Genomic DNA, 20,435 nt, shown 5'->3' on the forward strand with positions numbered 1-20,435 from the left:
TAAAATGAAAAAATACAGCAAACAGGCAATTAGTTTCAAAATACTGTTTTCTTTCGGATTTTGATATTTTAATTTTCATTGTTTTTGTGCGGGTAATATTTCATTGAATTTAAATTAAGGTATATTTAGATTTAAAATTAATTTGAATATGGCTAGAAATTTCGGGCTGTATGCTGTTTGGGACAGATTTGGAGGCTGACTTGTGGGTCTACTAGATTGACGTGTACTTTGGCTTTGTTAACTTAGTCCACAAACGATTCTAGCAGCAGTGACCATTGGATGTTAATCCAACGACTGTGTTGCTTCTTTGATATCTAATCTTCTTGCTCCAGCCGCCCAAACCAGCTCCAGTGGGACTGCCTGCTCCCGCCTCCCATGGCAGGCAGTGCTGCCGCACAAGCCGCACCGCCCCACCCTACTTCATTGCTGGCCAGGCCATTCCTCTACTCACCCACACCTCCTGTTATTTTCCGGCAACGGCAGCCGGACTAGTAAACCCTCGTACTCCCCACCGCATGGGCAACCATTGCCGAGTCTTCCCCAGCTCTGTGTCATTCCCTTCCTGGGCCTCGCCGTCATCCCACCGCCATGGTGCTCTCGGCGCGGCCTGGTCAACCTGGTCAATGAACGACATCCATCGGCCGTGGACTGTACGCGCAAAATAATGATTCCTCCACCTGATAGTTGGGACCCACCAGAAGGGCCTCTGTATTTCGCGAAAAAAACGTTCCCCCTGCTGACATGTCAGACCCACCAGCTATATCTTCGCACGCAAGGAAGTGCCTCCTTATTACGCACAAAAAAAATGAATACTCCCTTGCTAGCTGGGACCCACCATAGTGGGAGGATGACTTGTGCGCCAACTAAGTTGACGGGGACGGAGGGCTTTGTCAACTTAGTCAATATGAATGATTCTAGCTCCAGTGACTGTACGATGTCCATCCAACGACCGTAGTGCTTCTTCAACCTCTGGTCTTCTTGCTCCAGCCGCCCAAAGTAGCGCCGGTCGTGCCGCATGCTCCTGCCTCCCGTGGCCGGCTGTGCTGCCGCGGAGGCCTCACCGCCCCCTACTATTCCCACCGCTGGCCAGGCCCTGCGGCAACGGCAGCGTCACACGGCAGCCGAACCAGTGAACCCTCGTACTCCTCTCCGTGCGGGCTTCCACTATCGAGTCTTCCCCGGCTCCGCGTCGTCCCCTTCCTAGGCCTCGCCGTCGTCCACCGCCGTGGTGCTCTCCGCGCGACGTGGTCAAGGAATGACTTCCATTGGAAGAGTACTATATGTGGAGAGGCTGACAGCTGGGTCCACGGCCAGAGCCCAGTTTTTTTTTGTGATTTGCCAAGTAAGTCGCTTTGTCAGGCCTGTTGGGCTGCAAATCTTTCAAGACGAGGAGAGCTTTCATTCGGCTGGCCGAGAAAATGGACCATCAGTAATGAGAAATGGGATGTACATTTTTAAAACACACAATCCAGCAATTAGTTTCAAATATCTTTTTTTCATTTCAAGATTTTAAATTACATTAATTTTTATGCGTGGAGAATTTGTTGGATTTTATATTGATATACATTTATTTTTAAAATCAGTTTGAATGTGAGTCAAAATTCCGGGATTAAAAACAGTTCGGACCGCACCGAAATATGCAAAATTTCGTATAATTTTTTAACCGTGGCCACAATATGGGCTGTAATGCTAACAAAAAGAATATGGGCTCCAAAAAACTTAAGAATTAGCAAATGGGCTGAAAATTAATAGAAATAATGGCAGATGGGCTGTATGCTTCCACAGATTTGAGGCTTTCCTAAAAAAAGGTTGACGCACAAGCAGTGACTGTTGGATGTCCATCCAACGGCCGTCGTGCTTCTTCAATCTCTGCTCTTCCTGCTCCAGCCGCTCAAACAAGCGCCGGCGGGACTGCCTCCTCCATCCTCCCCGCGGCCGGCTGTGTTGCCACGCAGGCCTCACCGCCCCATCGTACTCCCATCACTGGCCTAGCCATTCCTCTACTCACCCACACCAGCTGTTATTCTCCGGCGACGGCAGACGAACCAGGAAACCCTCGTACAGTCGTACTCCCCTCCACGTGGGAAACAACTGTCGAGTCTTCCCTGCCTCCGTGTTGTTCCCTTCCTAGGCTTCACCGTCATCCACCGCCCTGGTGCTCTCGGCGCGGCCTGGTCAACGTGGTCAACGACCGACATGCATCTGAAGTGGACTGTATGTGGAGAGGCCGACAGCTGGGTCCACGACCGCACGCAAGGAAATTCCTCCTATTACGCGCAAAATAATGATTCCTCCACCTGACATCAGGGACCCACCGAAAGGGCCTCTGTATTTCACGAAAAAAACATTACCGCCACTGACAGCTCGGACCCACCAGCTATATCTTCGCACGCAAGGAAGTGCCTCCTTATTACACATAAAAAATGAATACTCCCCCTGTTAGCTGGGACCCAGTATAGTGGCAGGCTGACTTGTGGGCCTACTAAGTTGACGGGGACGGAGGGCTTTGTCAACTTAGTCAATATGCACGATTCTAGCTCCAGTGACTGTATGATGTCCATCCAACGGCCGTAGTGCTTCTTCAACCTCTGGTCTTCTTGCTCCAGCCGCCCAAACCAGCGCCGGTCATGCCTCGTGCTCCTGCCTCCCGTGGCCGGCTGTGATGCGGCAGAGGCCTCACCGCCCCCTACTACTCCCACCGCTGGCCAAGCCATCCCTCTACTCACCCACACCCCCTGTTACTCTGCGGCGACTGCAGCTTCAAACCGCAGCGAACCAGTGAACCATCGTACTCCTCTACGTGTGGGCATCCACTATCGCGTCTTCCCCGGCTCCGCGTCGTTCCCTTCCTAGGCCTCACCGTCGTCCACCGCCCTGGTGCTCTCGGCGCGGCGTGGTCAACGTGGTCAAGGAACGGCTTCCATCGGACGTGGACTGTACGTGGAGAGGCTGACAGCTGGGTCCACGGCCGCAGCAAGGAAGTGCCTCCTTATTACGTGCAAAATAATTATTCCTCCACCTGACAACGGGGACCCACCGGACGGGCCACCGTATTTCGCAAAAAAAACGTTTACCCCTGACTGCTGGGACCCACCAGCTACATCTTCGCACGCAAGGAAGTGCTTGACAGTCGGGACCCACCTGGTCGAAGCGTACGTAGCGTTGCCATTCTGGTCGCGAACGTGTACGTACATATATACTGGTCGATGTAGAGGTGCGCACGTGTCGTAGTAGAGGCGCACACGTAACATGTACATGTACGTACAGCGGCCAGGGTGCAAGAAAGAAAATACGGCCACGTATGTGTACATACGGGCGGGGTCTCGAACGCCTACTCGCGCATACGTACAGCCAGGGCTCGTGTACATGGTTGGGTCGGAACGGAGAAACAGTGTCATCGTCGTGTTCATGGGGAGGCAATGGAATGCGTGGTCGTGTTCATCGGGAGGGCTTGGACGGAACAGGCGATGGAAACGAGGCCTGGCCTAGCGCAGAACGGAGGAAACGGCCTTGTGTTCGACCGGCCACATTCGATACGGGATCCTGTTCATCGGGAGGGGTCTGGCGTACCGCAAAACGGAGAAAACAGACCTCCTACGGTCGAAACGGGGGTCCTGTTGATCAGAAGGGGTGTGGTGTACCGCAAAATGGAGGAAACGGACTTGTGTTGGAGCGCTACGGTCGAAACGGGGGTCCTGTTCATCGGGAGGGGTGTGGCGTACCGCAAAACGGGACTCCACGGGATACTGTTCATCTCCACCGTCGACCTCCTCCAGCCACCACGGGCTCCTGTTCATCCAGCCTCCACGAGCTCCTGTTCATCCAGCCTCCACCACGCGCTACTCCACCGGCTACTGTTCAACCACCCCTCCACCGTCTACTGTTCATCCAGCCCTCCACACCATGGGGCCCTATTCAACCACCCCTCCACGGGCACCCCTCCACCGTCTACTGTTCATCCAGCCCTCCACACCACGGGGTCCTGTTCAACCACCCCTCCACGGGCACCCTCCACCGTCTACTGTTCATCTAGCCCTCCACACCACGGGGTCCTGTTCATCCACCCCTCCACGGGCACCCCTCCACCGTCTACTGTTCATCCAGCCCTCCACCACACCACGGGGTCCTGTTCATCCAGAGGCAACGCCACCGCTCACTGTTCATCCAACACCCCCCCCCCCCCCCCCCCGCAACGCTCACTGTTCATCCCAGAGGCAGCATCAATCGGCTTCAGTTACCAGCGATCGATCACTCGGGTTCAGTAACGCGTAGCCTGCAGTGCAATCGCTCGGGTTTAGATAGAGCCCAACGCCTCGCTCGGGTTCAGTTAGAGCCAACGCCTCGCACACACGCGCGTACGTGTACGAGAGAAACGCGCATCGCTCGGCCCCCGACCTCCCACCATAACCGGGAACTCCCCGAAATTTTCCTCGCCCTCGCTTCTACCACGGTTTTTTCCGTCATGGACGGCCCAAAGAATGTCATGCAGCTGCGTCTCCGGCCCGCCCAGGACGAAAATCCCATTTTCTGTCATGATTTTTTGTCATAGAAGTAGGAGCCCACCACATCTATGATGATACCAGGTTTTGTCACAATTATCGTCATAGAAGTGTCATATGTATGACAGAAAAAAAATTCGTTCGGCCCAAAATGACACAGATGTGTCTTTTTTTGTAGTGTATCCCACCCCCAATAGATTACAGTGTCAAAAGGATTCAATGGTTTACCTTGTTGTCACTTGTAATCCTAGGAAATAGTTGGGAATATTGCACGTGTCACATTTCTGAGTTTGCACACACAACTTATTCACATACTTTTACTAACCATGTATGTTGCATGGTTGCTACTATGAGATTCTTGCATGTATTTCTGTTTACTAACAGATTGGCATTTTGTATCTTTAGGTGAAGAAATGCCTGCTGCAGTTCTCACGACTTTGTCGCGTTGCATCAACGTGGTCGGCAGTATGTATATGTGTTCTATGGAAGAAGTTACTGCGTGCCTTGGTTAACTAAGTTTCTAATGTAACAAGATGCTTTTTAATAACTGGAGTCAGTTTCCCCAAGTTATAACTGGAGTCAGGTTCAGCTTCCCCAAGTTATAACTGGAGTCAGGTTCCATTGTGTCCTTTTTACATGGTTGTGCATGGCAGATCTTCTCTTCAGCCAGGAATGTTTTGGGGTAGTCAATCATCACTAAACATTGACAAAAACAAGCTCATTTTCTTCTGCAGACTGTCTTATATCCACAAAATCCATCCGCTGCTACAAATTACATATGCCCTTCAGGAAAATTACTACACTCTTTATCATTTTGTACTACTTGTTCTGGTTTTATGGACATACAGGAATTGACCGCTTTAAACTAAAAAAACTCATATTTACCATAGTACTTGTTGGTTAACATTGTACCATATCCGCACAACTGAACCGAAGAACTCACAGGATCAATATTATTCTTATTTGCCAGAAATAAAGGTATGGATGTTGTAGAACAGGAACATTGGTGTTTGGAAGCCTAAGTGGAACAAGTACTAGTTATCTGCTCTACTGAAACTAGTGGCAGTTATAGGGCACTTGGAAACAAGTATTGGGAGCTTGCATATACCAAACTTATCTGCCAATTTTGTCATAAAGCATGAACACAAACTTGTCTATTCAACTGATTGGTCTGCCATCAGAAGCTAGAATACATACTAGGAAACCAAACAAAGGGTAGCATGTAGAAGTAAAAAAACTGTATCCTGAGGTTCTGTGGTCGGTTTATCGGGCTCCTGCTGCATATATAGTACAGTACAATAATTAAAATGATGGCGATACAAGGGCAAAATGACTACTTTTTGGTAAGCATAAACTCATGACGTTATGTTTCTTCAGTGTATTATCGGCAAACCAAGAAACAACGGTAGAAAAGCTATAGGGCATCAGGGTGAGCTTGAGTCCCTACCATCCCAGGCGAGCTTGAGTCCTTTCTTTTGAGAAATATCTACGTGTTCATTGCAAAAAATATAGAAAGTGCACACAAGGACACACCCGAAGGACCCAGAATCACAAGTATCCTCCAAACTTTACACAAAAGACCTAAAAATGTCGAGGAGACCACACCCTTATTGGTTGCTACCACCATCACCGTCGGAGAAGATATGACGTCCGGCCAAACCCTAGCTACGAAACTAACCTAGACCAGCGCTATGCAAATCGCGTCGGAGATTTGTCAAGCATCCTTAAATCCTATGGGAATTTCGGCCTCTGGATTTCAATACTACTGTGGGGCTAGAGGATTTAATCCAAAGTTCATGCCATTTTCTAACTGGTGGGGAATGGTTGTCATTAAGAGGAGATTGACGTTAGTTAGACCAATCGGGCTGGTTAAACATCTCGAGTCACAATTGAATACAGACATCTCTCTCTCTCTATCTCTCTCTCTCCATGCTCGGCCGATTGTTTCCATGGCGACAGTGAATCCCGGTGGCGACGGTTGTTATCCCGGTGACAGAGATGAGAAAAAAGTATCGCCAGCGGTGGGGGTGGAGGCATACATGATATGGAGTTAGGGGAGGGCAAGTACATAACACCGGATCTCGAGCATGTTCTAGACATTGCTATCGCCACCACCCGACCATTCGATAGATACCATATTTGTCCAAGTTTCTCGATTAATTATGTTCCACTCTATTAACATATTTCTTTTGAAACTTGTGTAACTTTATAAAATCAAACAACCGTATACATCATCCACCATCCACATCAAACCAAAGTATAACCAATAACTAGAGCCTTGCAATCCGCTTAAATTGCCGCAGCGCTGAAGGAAATATGCCCTAGAGGCAATAATAAAGTTATTATTTATTTCCTTATATCATGATAAATGTTTATTATTCATGCTAGAATTGTATTAACCGGAAACATAATACTTGTGTGAATACATAGACAAACAGAGTGTCACTAGTATGCCTCTACTTGACTAGCTCGTTAATCGAAGATGGTTATGTTTCCTAACCATAGACATGAGTTGTCATTTGATTAACGGGATCACATCATTAGGAGAATGATGTGATTGACATGACCCATTGCCACTACTAGGGAAAAGGCTAGCAGCAGCGCGGGTTTTAGGTGTATCAGTAGCGCGGGGACCGGTGCTACTAATAAGGGGCTACAGCTAACACGTAGCAGTAGCGCGTGCTCACTAGCGCTACTGCTACACAAGTGTAGCAGCAGCGCTCTTAGTGGAAGCTCGCTGCTGCTAATAGCTATAGCGTGCTTCTCCTGTACGCGCTACTGCTACTACCGCGCTGCTGCTAACTTTTCTCCACTCGCTACTGCTAATTTTAGTAGTTTTTTTGGCATATTTGTTTTGTATTTGAATAGGCTTTATAGAAGAATCTTTAGCACATACAAATGTCATCATGATACACATACAAATGTCTGCGAGACCAGAAATGTAATCATAGCATATACATACAAATAGTCTCGTCATAATCATCATCCAACACAAAGTGGTATCTTGTCATCATCTCGAAAATAGCGATACATGCAAGTCTCGAATACTTGCAACTAGAACGCCATCCATCTAAACAAAGGTATACGCGAGAAGAGCTGTCACTATGAGTGAGAGCGGAACTATGCAGTACATGAGGTGGCAGTTACGAGTCCTCTCTCGCGCTAGCGTGAACCTCAAGTAACTAGCTTCTCCTTCTTGTCTGCTTTTGAAGCCTTTATGGCTGGTGCCCGAGAACCCATTCACTTGCGCCTGACACTCATGCCACTCGTTGTACACCCCCGGAACCTTCCCTTTGTACACGACATATCACTTCCATCTCGCCATCAAGAAACTAGGTACCTGTTAGAGATGCATGTTCATGAAGAGGATGTACCATCATATATATGCAACAAAATATACTAGAGCAACACCGAAAAAGAAAGGGTTAGCAACTAGATGCATCATACAGTACGCAAATTAATTAACTAGAGGTACCTAGGTCATCGTACGCAAACTAACAAAGTAGCGTTACACAAGTTTGGCAGGGACCGTGGACATCACAAAGTTTCATCGCTACAAAAAGTATACAGGTTCAACCGACACATATCATCATCATCGGCATCATAAATCACTAGAAGTTCCATCCTTCCATATCATAGAGGATGGACCCTAGCTCCTTGAATGGCGTGAGGTCTAGATGTTGCATGCCTATGCGAGTTCGGACGTCAGCTCGCGATATAGGGCCGTGGTGGAACATCCCCTTTACATCGACGACTTCTTTCATGATGATCGTCGCAATGTCGCTTTGGATGCGAAAGAAGGCATCTCTAAGTTTATAATCCGCTTCTCCATGAGATTCTAGCCACTTGTGCATATGATCATCATTTCTGTTTCTCATGCGAAGCTTTTGGTGATCCGTGTTGAACTGAATCATGAGATGGACGATGTAGAATCCATCCTTTTTGCTTGGTTTTGGGACATGGATGCAGGAGAAGTTAGTTTTATGCGCAAAACCCATCTTCTTGTTCCTTTGTTTCCTGATCTGCATCTGGCCACCTCTAATGTTGAAGCCTTGGAGAGCATCATCTAGAATATTCATTATGTGGGTGTAGTCTTTTTTCTCGTAGTCTCTGGAAGGGTCAAAATACACGGCGTGGGAGACTTGCGGGTAAAGAACGATAAGGACGGCGCGCCCGTTGCTGCGGGGAAAAGAAACCTCAAATTATTCCCCATAGATAGAGAAGGAATGATTGAAATGTATGAAAGGGTTGTTCGGAACTGACTTACTTTGGATGATAAGGCACGAGGACAATTTCCCTGTCCTTATTTTGTACCATGAAGTTTTGGAGGTAGTCCCTAGCAGTTTCACGCTGAAAGTCGCCGAGACTCAAGAAAGACTCATGCATGTAGTACGGATCCGCCACACAGATTTGCGAGACTTCTTCACTCTTCATGACAGAGCTCATATGTAGCGCAAAAAGGCGGACGATTGTAAAATCGAGCCGCCTTGCCAGAAACATCTCAAAGATATGGTCAAACCGCAGGAAGAACACCTCCGCGGGCCGTGTCTCGACGTAGCACTTCCCCTCAGGCACACGAGCCGCTTATGTCGGATATCCTGGATCCTTTGAGGCTAGTAGGCTTTTCTCAGTCGACAGCACATGGTCCTGCAGTCTCCTGAGATCCCCTGATAGTGCCTCCAGCGGTTTCGGCGGTAGCATCGGCTCGCCCATGAGATGGAACATGGCCGCACCATTCACGGGTACATGCTCTTCAGAATGCATCGTCTGGCTGCTATGTGCTCTGGCTTGTTTGGAGGCAGCTATCTTCCCCGATCTCTTTCTCTCCTTTTTCTTGGGCACACCTTCTAGACCCTTCCTTAACCCCTGCCCCGGTGTTCCCGGGCTAAGTACTGTATGACCCTCGCGCCCGGCTAGTTGAGCCTGTGTTGAGGCGGCATCTTCAGGCATGTCCTGTGAGGATTTCATGAAGAGACTTTTTGCAATCCCTACTACGACCTTCCTGCCCGGGCATATCATCCATATCCTCATTAGCAAGCTGATAGCCCGATTCGTCATATGGTTGACTCATCAATTCTATGTCACAGTAATACGCGTTTGTATTGAGGAAATCCATAGGGTCGACCTCCGTCTCATCATCCATTCTCTGTTCTACAGGGCAAATTACATCATCCAGTACTATTGCACCCCCTGCATCATGTCGTCCGCCGCTCTCACTCGGCACTACAGGAGCTGGTAATTGCGTAGGCGGGGTGGTGGTCTCCGTACATGCTTGTTGATGTGTAGTTATTGGTGTGCTCTCGGCCGGCTCCAGACGAATAAGATTCTTCAGCCATATATAGCAGCACCCAACCCTTGTAGCTTCCAATCCGCGGCGGGGTCTCGTCGTTCGCTCCCACATGCTGTACTAGAGGAGGCAAATCCTCGTGCCCCGATTTCACACTGGACAAGCTAACCCCGAAGTGCCCAGCAGGGATCGGCTAGTTGTGGAATGTGGGTTGCAAAGGGTCCATTATCATCCCCTTTCCCACGTCCACCTTCTGGCCTTTGATCAAGTAGAGTATGGTGCACAGGGTTTCTTTCGCCTGCAAACACATATGTCTGTGGCGTGAAACATCCGAAAGGCAACAAAAATGGAATATTATATATATATGGTGGTGCGACATGTAATTACCATGATGGCGTCGAGCTCAGCCAAAGACGAAGGCCCACCGAGCGCGCCAGAGACTGAGGACGGGCTGCTATGAGCGGGAGCGGCTGCGAGAGGAGGCCCGGTTGCGTGGGCAAGTGATGGTGCGATGATGTTGTTGTTCATGGAGTTTCTCTCGACGAAACTGGGCAACGGGAAATCATGTACCGTCTTGTCTGGATTTTCCTTCGTCCAGTTGATGATAACTGGAAGCAAGTTAGTAGCGAAATCATATCTGCAGGCAGTTACAGCTGCATTGACTGCCTGCTGTAACAACTCATATTTGTCCTCGGCTGCTTTTTTCGCGTCCTCAGCTGCTTTTTTCTCGACCGCAAGCTTCACCTTCGCGTCGATGTCCGCCTGACTAAACTTCTTTTTCTGCTTCTTGGCCTCCGGGCCCTCGGTGTAAAACACCTTCCACGTGGCGCCGTCTCCAGCGCCGTGCACACAACCATATTGCGGTCGCTGGCCCAAAGGGAGTCCCTTAAGTTCGTTCAAGGCCGGGTTGAGAGGGGTGTCCCACTTGGGCCTCATCGGAGAAGTAGGGCTTTCGGCTGCAAGCTGGTGTTGCTTCTCCAGTAGTCTAATCAATTTCCTCGTGAGCTGGTCCGTGTAAAAAACCTTTTTCTCCTTGTCCCACTTGTAGCGGGCCCTGATGAAGTCACACTCCAAGGGGTTGGTGAACTTCGCGAAGGGGTCTGGGAGACCCGCGGCTTAACGTTCCGCGTCCTCCTTATCCCATATGGGCCTTTTACCGAGGTAGCCACGGCTTCCGAGGCGATGCTTCCCCGTGTTCCTTTGCTGAAGGCTCTTGAATTTCGCATCCTTAGCCTTGGCGTCCTCGGTAGCGCAAGTGTCCTTGAACTTTTCGAACTCCTCTTCCGTAAGTGTCGGATTATCCTCCAGAATCTTGGACAGGGGTTCCTCAGCCTCAATAGCTCGTTTCACCCTCCCTTTCCAGGAGGCCAAATCATTGCTGAACATGCCCATGGCATGATTGTTAATCTTTTTCATCTTCAGATCATCCCACGGTTGTTCTCTGTTATCATCCCGGTCGGGGAACTTGAATCTCTTGTGCAACTTCGTTAGGAGCAACTGTGTCAAATGTTCTTTACTCCTTAAGTCATCGTCGTTGATGCTCGTGCATTCCCATAGGATGCATCCTACTTGGTTCCCATAGCACTTGCGAGGTTCTTCCGGCTCTAACGGCTCAAACTTGCCAGGTGCCATCTTTGTGATCACAAGTCGTCCAATCCCTAGTTTGTTAGGTTTTCGTATCCTCTGCTTCTTATGCTTCCTCTTTTCGGTAGCGGCATCGGCGTCGGTACCATCCCCACCGGTATCTTCCCCGCCGGTACCTTCCCCACCGGTCTCGACGCCGCCATTGGTGCCAGCGCCGTCGGTGTCGATGTCGGCGTCAGTACCATCATCGAGGCGGACCTGCAAACCTTGCTTAGCAGTCAAAAAGTCGAGGTAGTCTTGTTCACCCTGAAAATCTATCTCGTATGCATCTTGGTCAGAAGGCCCAGTTTCTTTGTTGTTCGACATGTTTCCTATGATTAAGTGTCCTCATTTATTTCTAAAAGTATGAATAAATGAGAAATGACATAAAAAAGAAATCTATGTGCCAGCACTTGATATGCCAACTATGTAGCACAAATCATGCCTTTATTCATGGGGAATTTCGGCATGACCTTTGCTAAAAAATGGACATATCGAGCGCCTGAAATTCACCGGAACGGAAATGAATCAACATTCCGGCGTAACATAGGCCACTCGGATCATTTACCAAAACATGACATATCCACATATCACATGTCCAGTTCAAATTTGCATATAAATTCAGCTAATTTTGAAACCTATCTAAATTCATAACTAAATAGATAACCTATTAACATAACTAAAACCTAAGTAAATTAACCGAAGAACCCTAGCTAGCAGAGAGAGGGAGGGGGTGGTTTACAGAGGGTGCAAGGGCGAGGAGGCAGGCCCGACGACGGCCGAGGTTGGGAGGGGAGGAAGCAGAGGAGGGAGGCGAGGGCCGACGGGTCGGGGGCGAGCGCGCCGGGGTCGGGGGCGAGCGCTGGCGCCGGGGGCGAGCGCGCCTGGGTCGGGTGCGGCGGGGTCGGGGGCGAGCGCGCCTGGGTCGGGCGCGGCGGTGCGGTGGGGGGGAAGAGAGTGGGGATTTGGGGGAAAAGTGGCGGGATGAAGCAGGGAGAGTGAGAATTTTGGGTTAAGTGGACGTAGCAGTAGCGCGTTTATACGAAACGCGCTACTACTACCTTGACTAGCTGTAGCTCTTTTTCAGTAAAGCGCTACTGCTATAACCAGTTTCCCTTTTTCTTTTCCTTTATTTTTCTCACTTTTTTATTTCCGAGAGCAGTGAATGAAGGGAAGGCGATATATATTGCATCATTTGACGGTTAAATATGTATGCAAAATAGGAACATAAATATTACATCATTGGACCCATGCATAATAATGGCTAAGTGTGTATACAAAATAGGAACATATATATATATTACATCATTTGACCGATTCCTCAGCGCTGACGTTTTCGTTTTTTAGTCAGCTTCTTTCCCTTCTTGTTCATCGAATAATAATTGAGCCCCTCATTGTGACTTTGCCTTTTCCATGGAGTACAATTTTTCTTTGGTAATGTATTATTGATTCTTCTTTGAAGTATACTTCATCATCATCGTCATCTTCCCTCATTGGGTTGCCGTACTGATCATAGTCTTCCTCATTGGTGACTCCATCCATTCCAATGATGTTCCTTTTGCCTCTCCTCACGACAACACGACTGGGATTGCATGGGTCGGTTATGAAGAAGCATTGCGTCACGTGCTTAGCGTGTACCCATGGCTCGTTTTTTGCGATAGCATTCATGGTAGCGCTCTTGGCGTCGGGTATAGTCATGGTAGTGAAAATCCGGTTTTCTCTTTCGACATTCTTAGCCCATCTGACATGGAACATCGTCGTGTTGTGCATTCCAGAGTAGTCAAGCTCCCAGATCTCCTCGACCCTTCCACAAAATCGTTCAGTTGCGCCGTTGTCGCTGCCGGTCATGCATTCCATCGTCACCCCTGAGTTCTGATCATCACTGTCCATATCTTTGGCCTCCGTGTAGAACGTGTATCCGTTGATATCATATGCCTAATAGGTTACGAGGTTGGGCGAGGGGCCATGTGCTAAGGCGTATATGAGCAATCCATCCTTAGAGCCCTCCTCCGGGGGATTAGCAATAATATGCTCTTTGAACCAATGCAGGAAAGTGGAGTTGTGCTCTCTAGTAACTTCGGCGTCTGTCTTGCATACCCCCCGGTCACGATACTTCTTTGCGATAATTTCTTTGTGTAGTGCCACGAAAGGATCTACCTCGTCTAGATGTTGTAGCACTACCAAGTTTGCTCTGTCAAAGTAGCTGCGTCGATCTGAGTATGCCACGTGCAATTCCCTGTGACTGTTGCAGTGACCTTCTCCTTCGAGCCTCCCATCATGCTTGTTAACGGGCAAACCAACACTAACACCAGGCGGCTGGTCTGCACCATATAGAAAATTCTCACAGAAAGAGATGCACTCTTGTGTCAAATAGCCCTGGACGATGCTTCCATCCGGACGGGACATGTTACGAACGAATCCTTTGATGATCCCATTCATCCTCTCACACGGCATCATGTTGTGCAGGAATGACGGCCCCAGGTCTATTATGTCATCCACAATATGGACACACAGATGCACCATGACGTCAAAGAACGCGGGCAGGAAGTACATCTCAAGCTCATTCAGTATCACAATGATCTCTTCCTGTAGCCTTCGGAGCTGCTTCACACTGATCGACTTTCAAGAGATGACGTCGAAAAAGTTGCAGAGACCAATAAGCGTGTCACGGACGTGCTTATCCATTATCCTCTAAGGGCAACAGGTAGTATCTGCGTCATCATCACATGACAGTCATGGGACTTCATCCCGCTGAACCTTTTCTTGTATGTGTCTAGATATCTGCTTATCTTGCCACAGTAATCGGAACTAACTTTGACTCCGGTAAGGCACTTAAAGAATTGATGGATCTCAGCCTGACTTAAGGTGAAGCAAGAAGGGGGGCAATAATCCTCTTTCTTTATTTTCTTGCCCTTCTTCTCCCGTGCCTCTGTCTTCATCTCTGTCTCGTCTGACATTTTAAGGTGAAGCAAGAAGGGGGGCAAACCTCTGTCCGGTTATTTTCCTTCATGTCCTGCACCGCCGATCGCAACCACCTGTCCACCATCGTTCCACTGACCATCGTCAACTCTGCATGGTAATAATAAACAAATTGATTATAAAAATGCGTGCATTCATCAAAGTCATACAAAAATTCAGCATGACCTTCCTTAAAAATAGGACATGTATAGATCTAGAGTTTGCCCGGAATTCACCGAAACGGAAATAAATCGACATTTCGGCAAAACATAGGCAACTCAAAAGCAAAATTTGGCGTCAACTCATGCCACACACACAATTTCCATAAACATATCATACACACATAAACATATTTCCATTTTGCAAAAGCATGAAATTTTAATCACCTCTATCTCGAGATCGAGCACACGGTGGAGATGATGATGTAGGGAGGTCAAAAGTGCACAAAGCTCTTCTTGACAACGAAAGATCTAGTTAGGGGGCAAATAGGTCACTTAACTAAATGCTACATCTACCTAGCTAGCTAATTTGGGAGGAGACAAATTCAACTAGTGGAGGGGGAAGGAAAAAGAGAAAGGAGATGCATTAATGGAGGTGGTGTAGTTATAGCTAGGAGTAATGAAGAGAGAGAAAGGTAGGTAGAAGAGGGAGAGTAATGTGGGGAGAAGTATTGAGGAAGAAGAAGAGTGAGAGAGGGAGGATGTGGGAGGTAGGGGAAAGGGAGGAGAGGAGATGGGGAGGGGGAGCTGGAAAAAGGTGGTGGGTGCTGCGTCTTAGCAGTAGCGCGGGAGCAAAAGTGCGCTGCTGCTAAGAGCGTAGCAGCTGCGCGCTTTCCTATCACGTGCTACTGCTAAACGGGCCAACCGTGTGCACAATTTCAAAATTAGCAGCAGCGATGTGACAAAAAAGCGCGCTACTACTATGGCATTAGCAGCAACGTGCTTCCTGACGCCGCGCTACTGGTAAACTTAGGTCGTTGTGTACTGTAGGTGGATTTTTGTAGCAGCGCGGTTTAAACATCACGCGCTACTGCTAAATTTGCACTAGTAACGCGCTTTCCTTAACCGCGCTGCAACTAATTAGCAGCAGCGCCTCTTTTTATGCCGCGTTGCTGCTAAGATTCTGTGTATAAGGTTTTCCCTAGTAGTGTCCATTAGCTTAGCACCCGATCGTTTAGTATGTTGCTATTGCTTTATTCATGACTTATACATGTTCCTATGACTATGAGATTATGTAACTCCCATTTACCGGAGGAACACTTTGTGTGCTACCAAACGTCACAACGTAACTGGGTGATTATAAAGGAGCTCTACAGGTGTCTCCAAAGGTACATGTTGGGTTGGCATATTTCGAGATTAGGATTTGTCACTCCGATTGTCGGAGAGGTATCTCTGGGCCCTCTCGGTAATGCACATCACTTAAGCCTTGAAAGCAATGCAACTAATGAGTTAGTTGCAGGATGATGTATTACGGAACAAGTAAAGAGACTTGCCGGTAACGAGATTGAACTAGGTATTAAGATACCGACGATCGAATTTCGGGCAAGTAACATACCGATGACAAAGGGAACAACGTATGTTGTTATGCGGTCTGACCGATAAAGATCTTCGTAGAATATGTGGGAACCAATATGAGCATCCAGGTTCCGCTATTCGTTATTGGCCGGAACCGTGTCTCGGTCATGTCTACATTGCTCTCGAACCCGTAGGGTCCGCACGCTTAACGTTACGATGACAGTTTCATTATGAGTTTATATATTTTGATGTACCGAAGGTTGTTCGGAGTCCCGGATGTGATCATGGACATGACGAGGAGTCTCGAAATGGTCGAGACATGAAGATTGTTATATTGGAAGCCTATGTTTGGACATCGGAAGTGTTCCGGGTGAAATCGGCATTTTGCCGGAGTACCAGGAGGTTACCGGAACCCCCCGGTAACTTAATGGGCCTTAATGGGCCTAGTGGAGGAAGAGGAGAGGAGGCCTAGGGAAGCCGCGTGCCCCTCCCCCCCAAGTCCGAATTGGACAAGGAGGGGGGCGACGCCCCCGCCCCCCCTTTCCTTTCCCCTCTCTCTCTCCTTCCCCCCAAGTCCTAGTCCAACATGGAAAAGGGGGAGTCCTACTCCCGGTAGGAGTAGGACTCCTCCTGGCGCGCCCCTTGCCTGGCCGCACCTCCTCCCCCTTGCTCCTTTATATACGGGGGCAGGGGGCACCCCATAAACACAATAATTGATCAGTGATCTCTTAGCCGTGTGCGGTGCCCCCCTCCACCATAATCCTCGATAATATTGTAGCGGTGCTTAGGCGAAGCCCTGCGACGGTAGAACATCAAGATCGTCACCACGCCGTCGTGCTGATGGAACTCTTCCCCGACACTTTGCTGGATCGGAGTCCCGGGATCGTCATCGAGCTGAACTTGTGCAAGAACTCGGGGGTGCCGTAGTTTCGGTGCTTGATCGGTCGGGCCGTGAAGACGTACGACTACATCAACCACGTTGTCATCACGCTTCCGCTATCGGTCTACGAGGGTTCGTAGACAACACTCTCCCCTCTCGTTGCTATGCATGACCATGATCTTGCGTGTGCGTAGGAATTTATTTGAAATTACTACGTTCCCCATCAGTGGTATCCGAGCCTGGTTTATGCGTAGATGTCATATGCATGAGTAGAACACAAGTGAGTTGTGGGCGATATAAGTCATACTGCTTACCAGCATGTCATACTTTGGTTCGGCGGTATTGTTGGATGAATCGGCCCGGACCGACATTATGCGTATGCTTACGCGAGACTGGTTCTACCGACGTGCTTTGCACACAGGTGGCTGGCGGGTGTCAGTTTCTCCAACTTTAGTTGAACCGAGTGTGGCTACGCCCGGTCCTTGCGAAGGTTAAAACAGCACCAACTTGACAAACTATCATTGTGGTTTTGATGCGTAGGTAAGAATGGTTCTTGCTAAGCCCATAGCAGCCACGTAAAACTTGCAACAACAAAGTAGAGGACGTCTAACTTGTTTTTGCAGGGCATGTTGTGAAGTGATATGGTCAAGACATGATGCTAAATTTTATTGTATGAGATGATCATGTTTTGTAACTGAGTTATTGGCAACTGGCAGGAGCCATATGGTTGTCACTTTATTGTATGCAATGCAATCGCCCTGTAATGCTTTACTTTATCACTAAGCGGTAGCGATAGTCATAGAAGCATAAGATTGGCGAGACGACAACGATGCTACGATGGAGATCAAGGTGTCACGCCGGTGACGATGGTGATCATGACGGTGCTTCGAAGATGGAGATCACAAGCACAAGATGATGATGGTCATATCATATCACTTATATTGATTCCATGTGATGTTTATCTTTTATGCATCTTATCTTGCTTTGATTGACGGTAGCATTATAAGATGATCCCTCACTAAATTATCATAGAAAAGTGTTCTCCCTGAGTATGCACCGTTGCGAAAGTTCTTCGTGCTGAGACACCACGTGATGATCGGGTGTGATAGGCTCTACGTTCAAATACAACGGGTGCAAAATAGTTGCACACGCGGAATACTCAGGTTAAACTTGACGAGCCTAGCATATAACAGATATGGCCTCGGAACACGGAGACCGAAAGGTCGAGCGTGAATCATATAGTAGATATGATCAACATATTGATGTTCACCGTTGAAACTACTACATCTCACGTGATGATCGGACATGGTGTAGTTGATATGGATCATGTAATCACTTAGAGGATTAGAGGGATATCTATCTAAGTGGGAGTTCTTTAGTAATATGATTAATTGAACTTAAATTTATCATGAACTTAGTACCTGATAGTATCTTGCTTGTTTGTGTTTGATTGTAGATAGATGGCCCGTGCTGTTGTTCCGTTGAATTTTAATGCGTTCCTTGAGAAAGCAAAGTTGAAAGATGATGGTAGCAATTACACGGACTGGGTCCGTAACTTGAGGATTATCCTCATTGCTGCACAGAAGAATTACGTCCTGGAAGCACCGCTGGGTGCCAGGCCTGCTGCTGGAGCAACACCAGATGTTATGAACGTCTGGCAGAGCAAAGCTGATGACTACTCTATAGTTTAGTGTGCCATGCTTTACGGCTTAGAACCGGGTCTTCAACGACGTTTTGAACGTCATGGAGCATATGAGATGTTCCAGGAGTTGAATTTAATATTTCAAGCAAATGCCCGGAACTGAGAGATATGAAGTTTCCAATAAGTTCTACAGCTGCAAGATGGAGGAGAACAGTTCTGTCAGTGAGCATATACTCTAAATGTCTATGTATAATAATCACTTGATTCAGCTGGGAGTTAATCTTCCGGATGATAGCGTCATTGACAGAATTCTCCAATCACTACCACCGAGCTACAAGAGCTTTGTGATGAACTATAATATTCAAGGGATGGAAAAGACAATTCCCGAGCTCTTCGCGATGCTAAAAGCTGCGGAGGTAGAAATCAAGAAGGAGCATCAAGTGTTGATGGTAAACAAGACCACTAGTTTCAAGAAAAAGGGCAAAGGGAAGAAGAAGGGGAACTTCAAGAACAACAGCAAGAAAGTTGCTGCTCAGGAGAAGAAACCCAAGTCTGGACCAAAGCCTGAAACTGAGTGCTTCTACTGCAAGCAGACTGGTCACTGGAAGCGGAACTGCCCCAAGTATTTGGCGGATAAGAAGGATGGCAAGGTGAACAAAGGTATATGTGATATACATGTTATTGATGTTTACCTTACTAATGCTCGCAGTAGCACCTGGGTATTTCATACTGGTTCTCTTGCTAATATTTGCAACTCGAAACAGGGACTACGGATTAAGCGAAGATTGACTAAGGACGAGGTGACGATGCGCGTGGGAAATGGTTCCAAAGTCGACGTGATCGCGGTCGGCAAGCTACCTCTACATCTACCTTCGGGATTAGTTTTAGACCTAAATAATTGTTATTTGGTGCCAGTGTTGAGCATGAACATTATATCTGGATCTTCTTTGATGCGAAACGGTTATTCATTTAAATCTGAGAATAATGGTTGTTCTATTTATATGAGTAATATCTTTTATGGTCACGCACCCTTGAAGAGTGGTCTATTCTTATTAAATCTTGATAGTAGTGACACACATATTCATAATGTTGAAGCCAAAAGATGCAGAGTTGATAATGATAGTGCAACTTATTTGTGGCACTGCCGTTTAGGTCATGTCGGAGTAAAGCGCATGAAGAAACTCCATTCTGATGGACTTATGGAACCACTTGATTATGAATCACTTGGTACTTGCGAACTGTGCCTTATGGGAAAGATGACCAAAATGCCGTTCTCCGGAACTATGGAGAGAGCAACAGATTTGTTGGAAATCATACATACAGATGTGTGTGGTCCGATGAATGTTGAGGCTCGCCGCGGATATCGTTATTTTCTCACCTTCAGAGATGACTTAAGCAGATATGGGTATATCTACTTAATGAAACATAAGCCTGAAACATTTGAAAAGTTCAAAGAATTTCATAGTGAAGTTGAAAATCATTGTAACAAGAAAATAAAGTTTCTACGATCTGATCGTACGTGGAGGAGAATATTTGAGTTACGAGTTTGGTGTACATTTGAAACAATGCGGAATAGTTTCGCAACTCACGCCACCCGGAACACCACAGCGTAATGGTGTGTCCGAACATCGTAATCGTACTTTACTTGATATGGTGCGATCTATGATGCCTCTTACTGATTTACCGCTATCATTTTGGGGTTATGCTTTAGAGACGGCTGCATTCACGTTAAATAGGGCACCATCGAAATCCGTTGAGACGACGCCTTATGAACTATGGTTTGGCAAGAAACCAAAGTTGTCGTATCTTAAAGTTTGGGGCTGCGATGCTTATGTGAAAAAGCTTCAACCTGAAAAGCTCGAACCCAAATCGGAGAAATGTTTCTTCATAGGATATCCAAACGAAACTATTGGATACACCTTCTATCACAAATCCGAAGGCAAGACTTTTGTTGCTAAATTCGGAAACTTTCTAGAGAAGGAGTTTCTCTCGAAAGAAGTGAGTGGAAGGAAAGTAGAACTTGATGAGGTAA

This window comes from Triticum urartu, chromosome 3A (genome assembly GCF_056163025.1).
Source record: "Triticum urartu cultivar PI428250 chromosome 3A, HENAU_Tu73, whole genome shotgun sequence".
Taxonomy (NCBI): domain Eukaryota; kingdom Viridiplantae; phylum Streptophyta; class Magnoliopsida; order Poales; family Poaceae; genus Triticum; species Triticum urartu.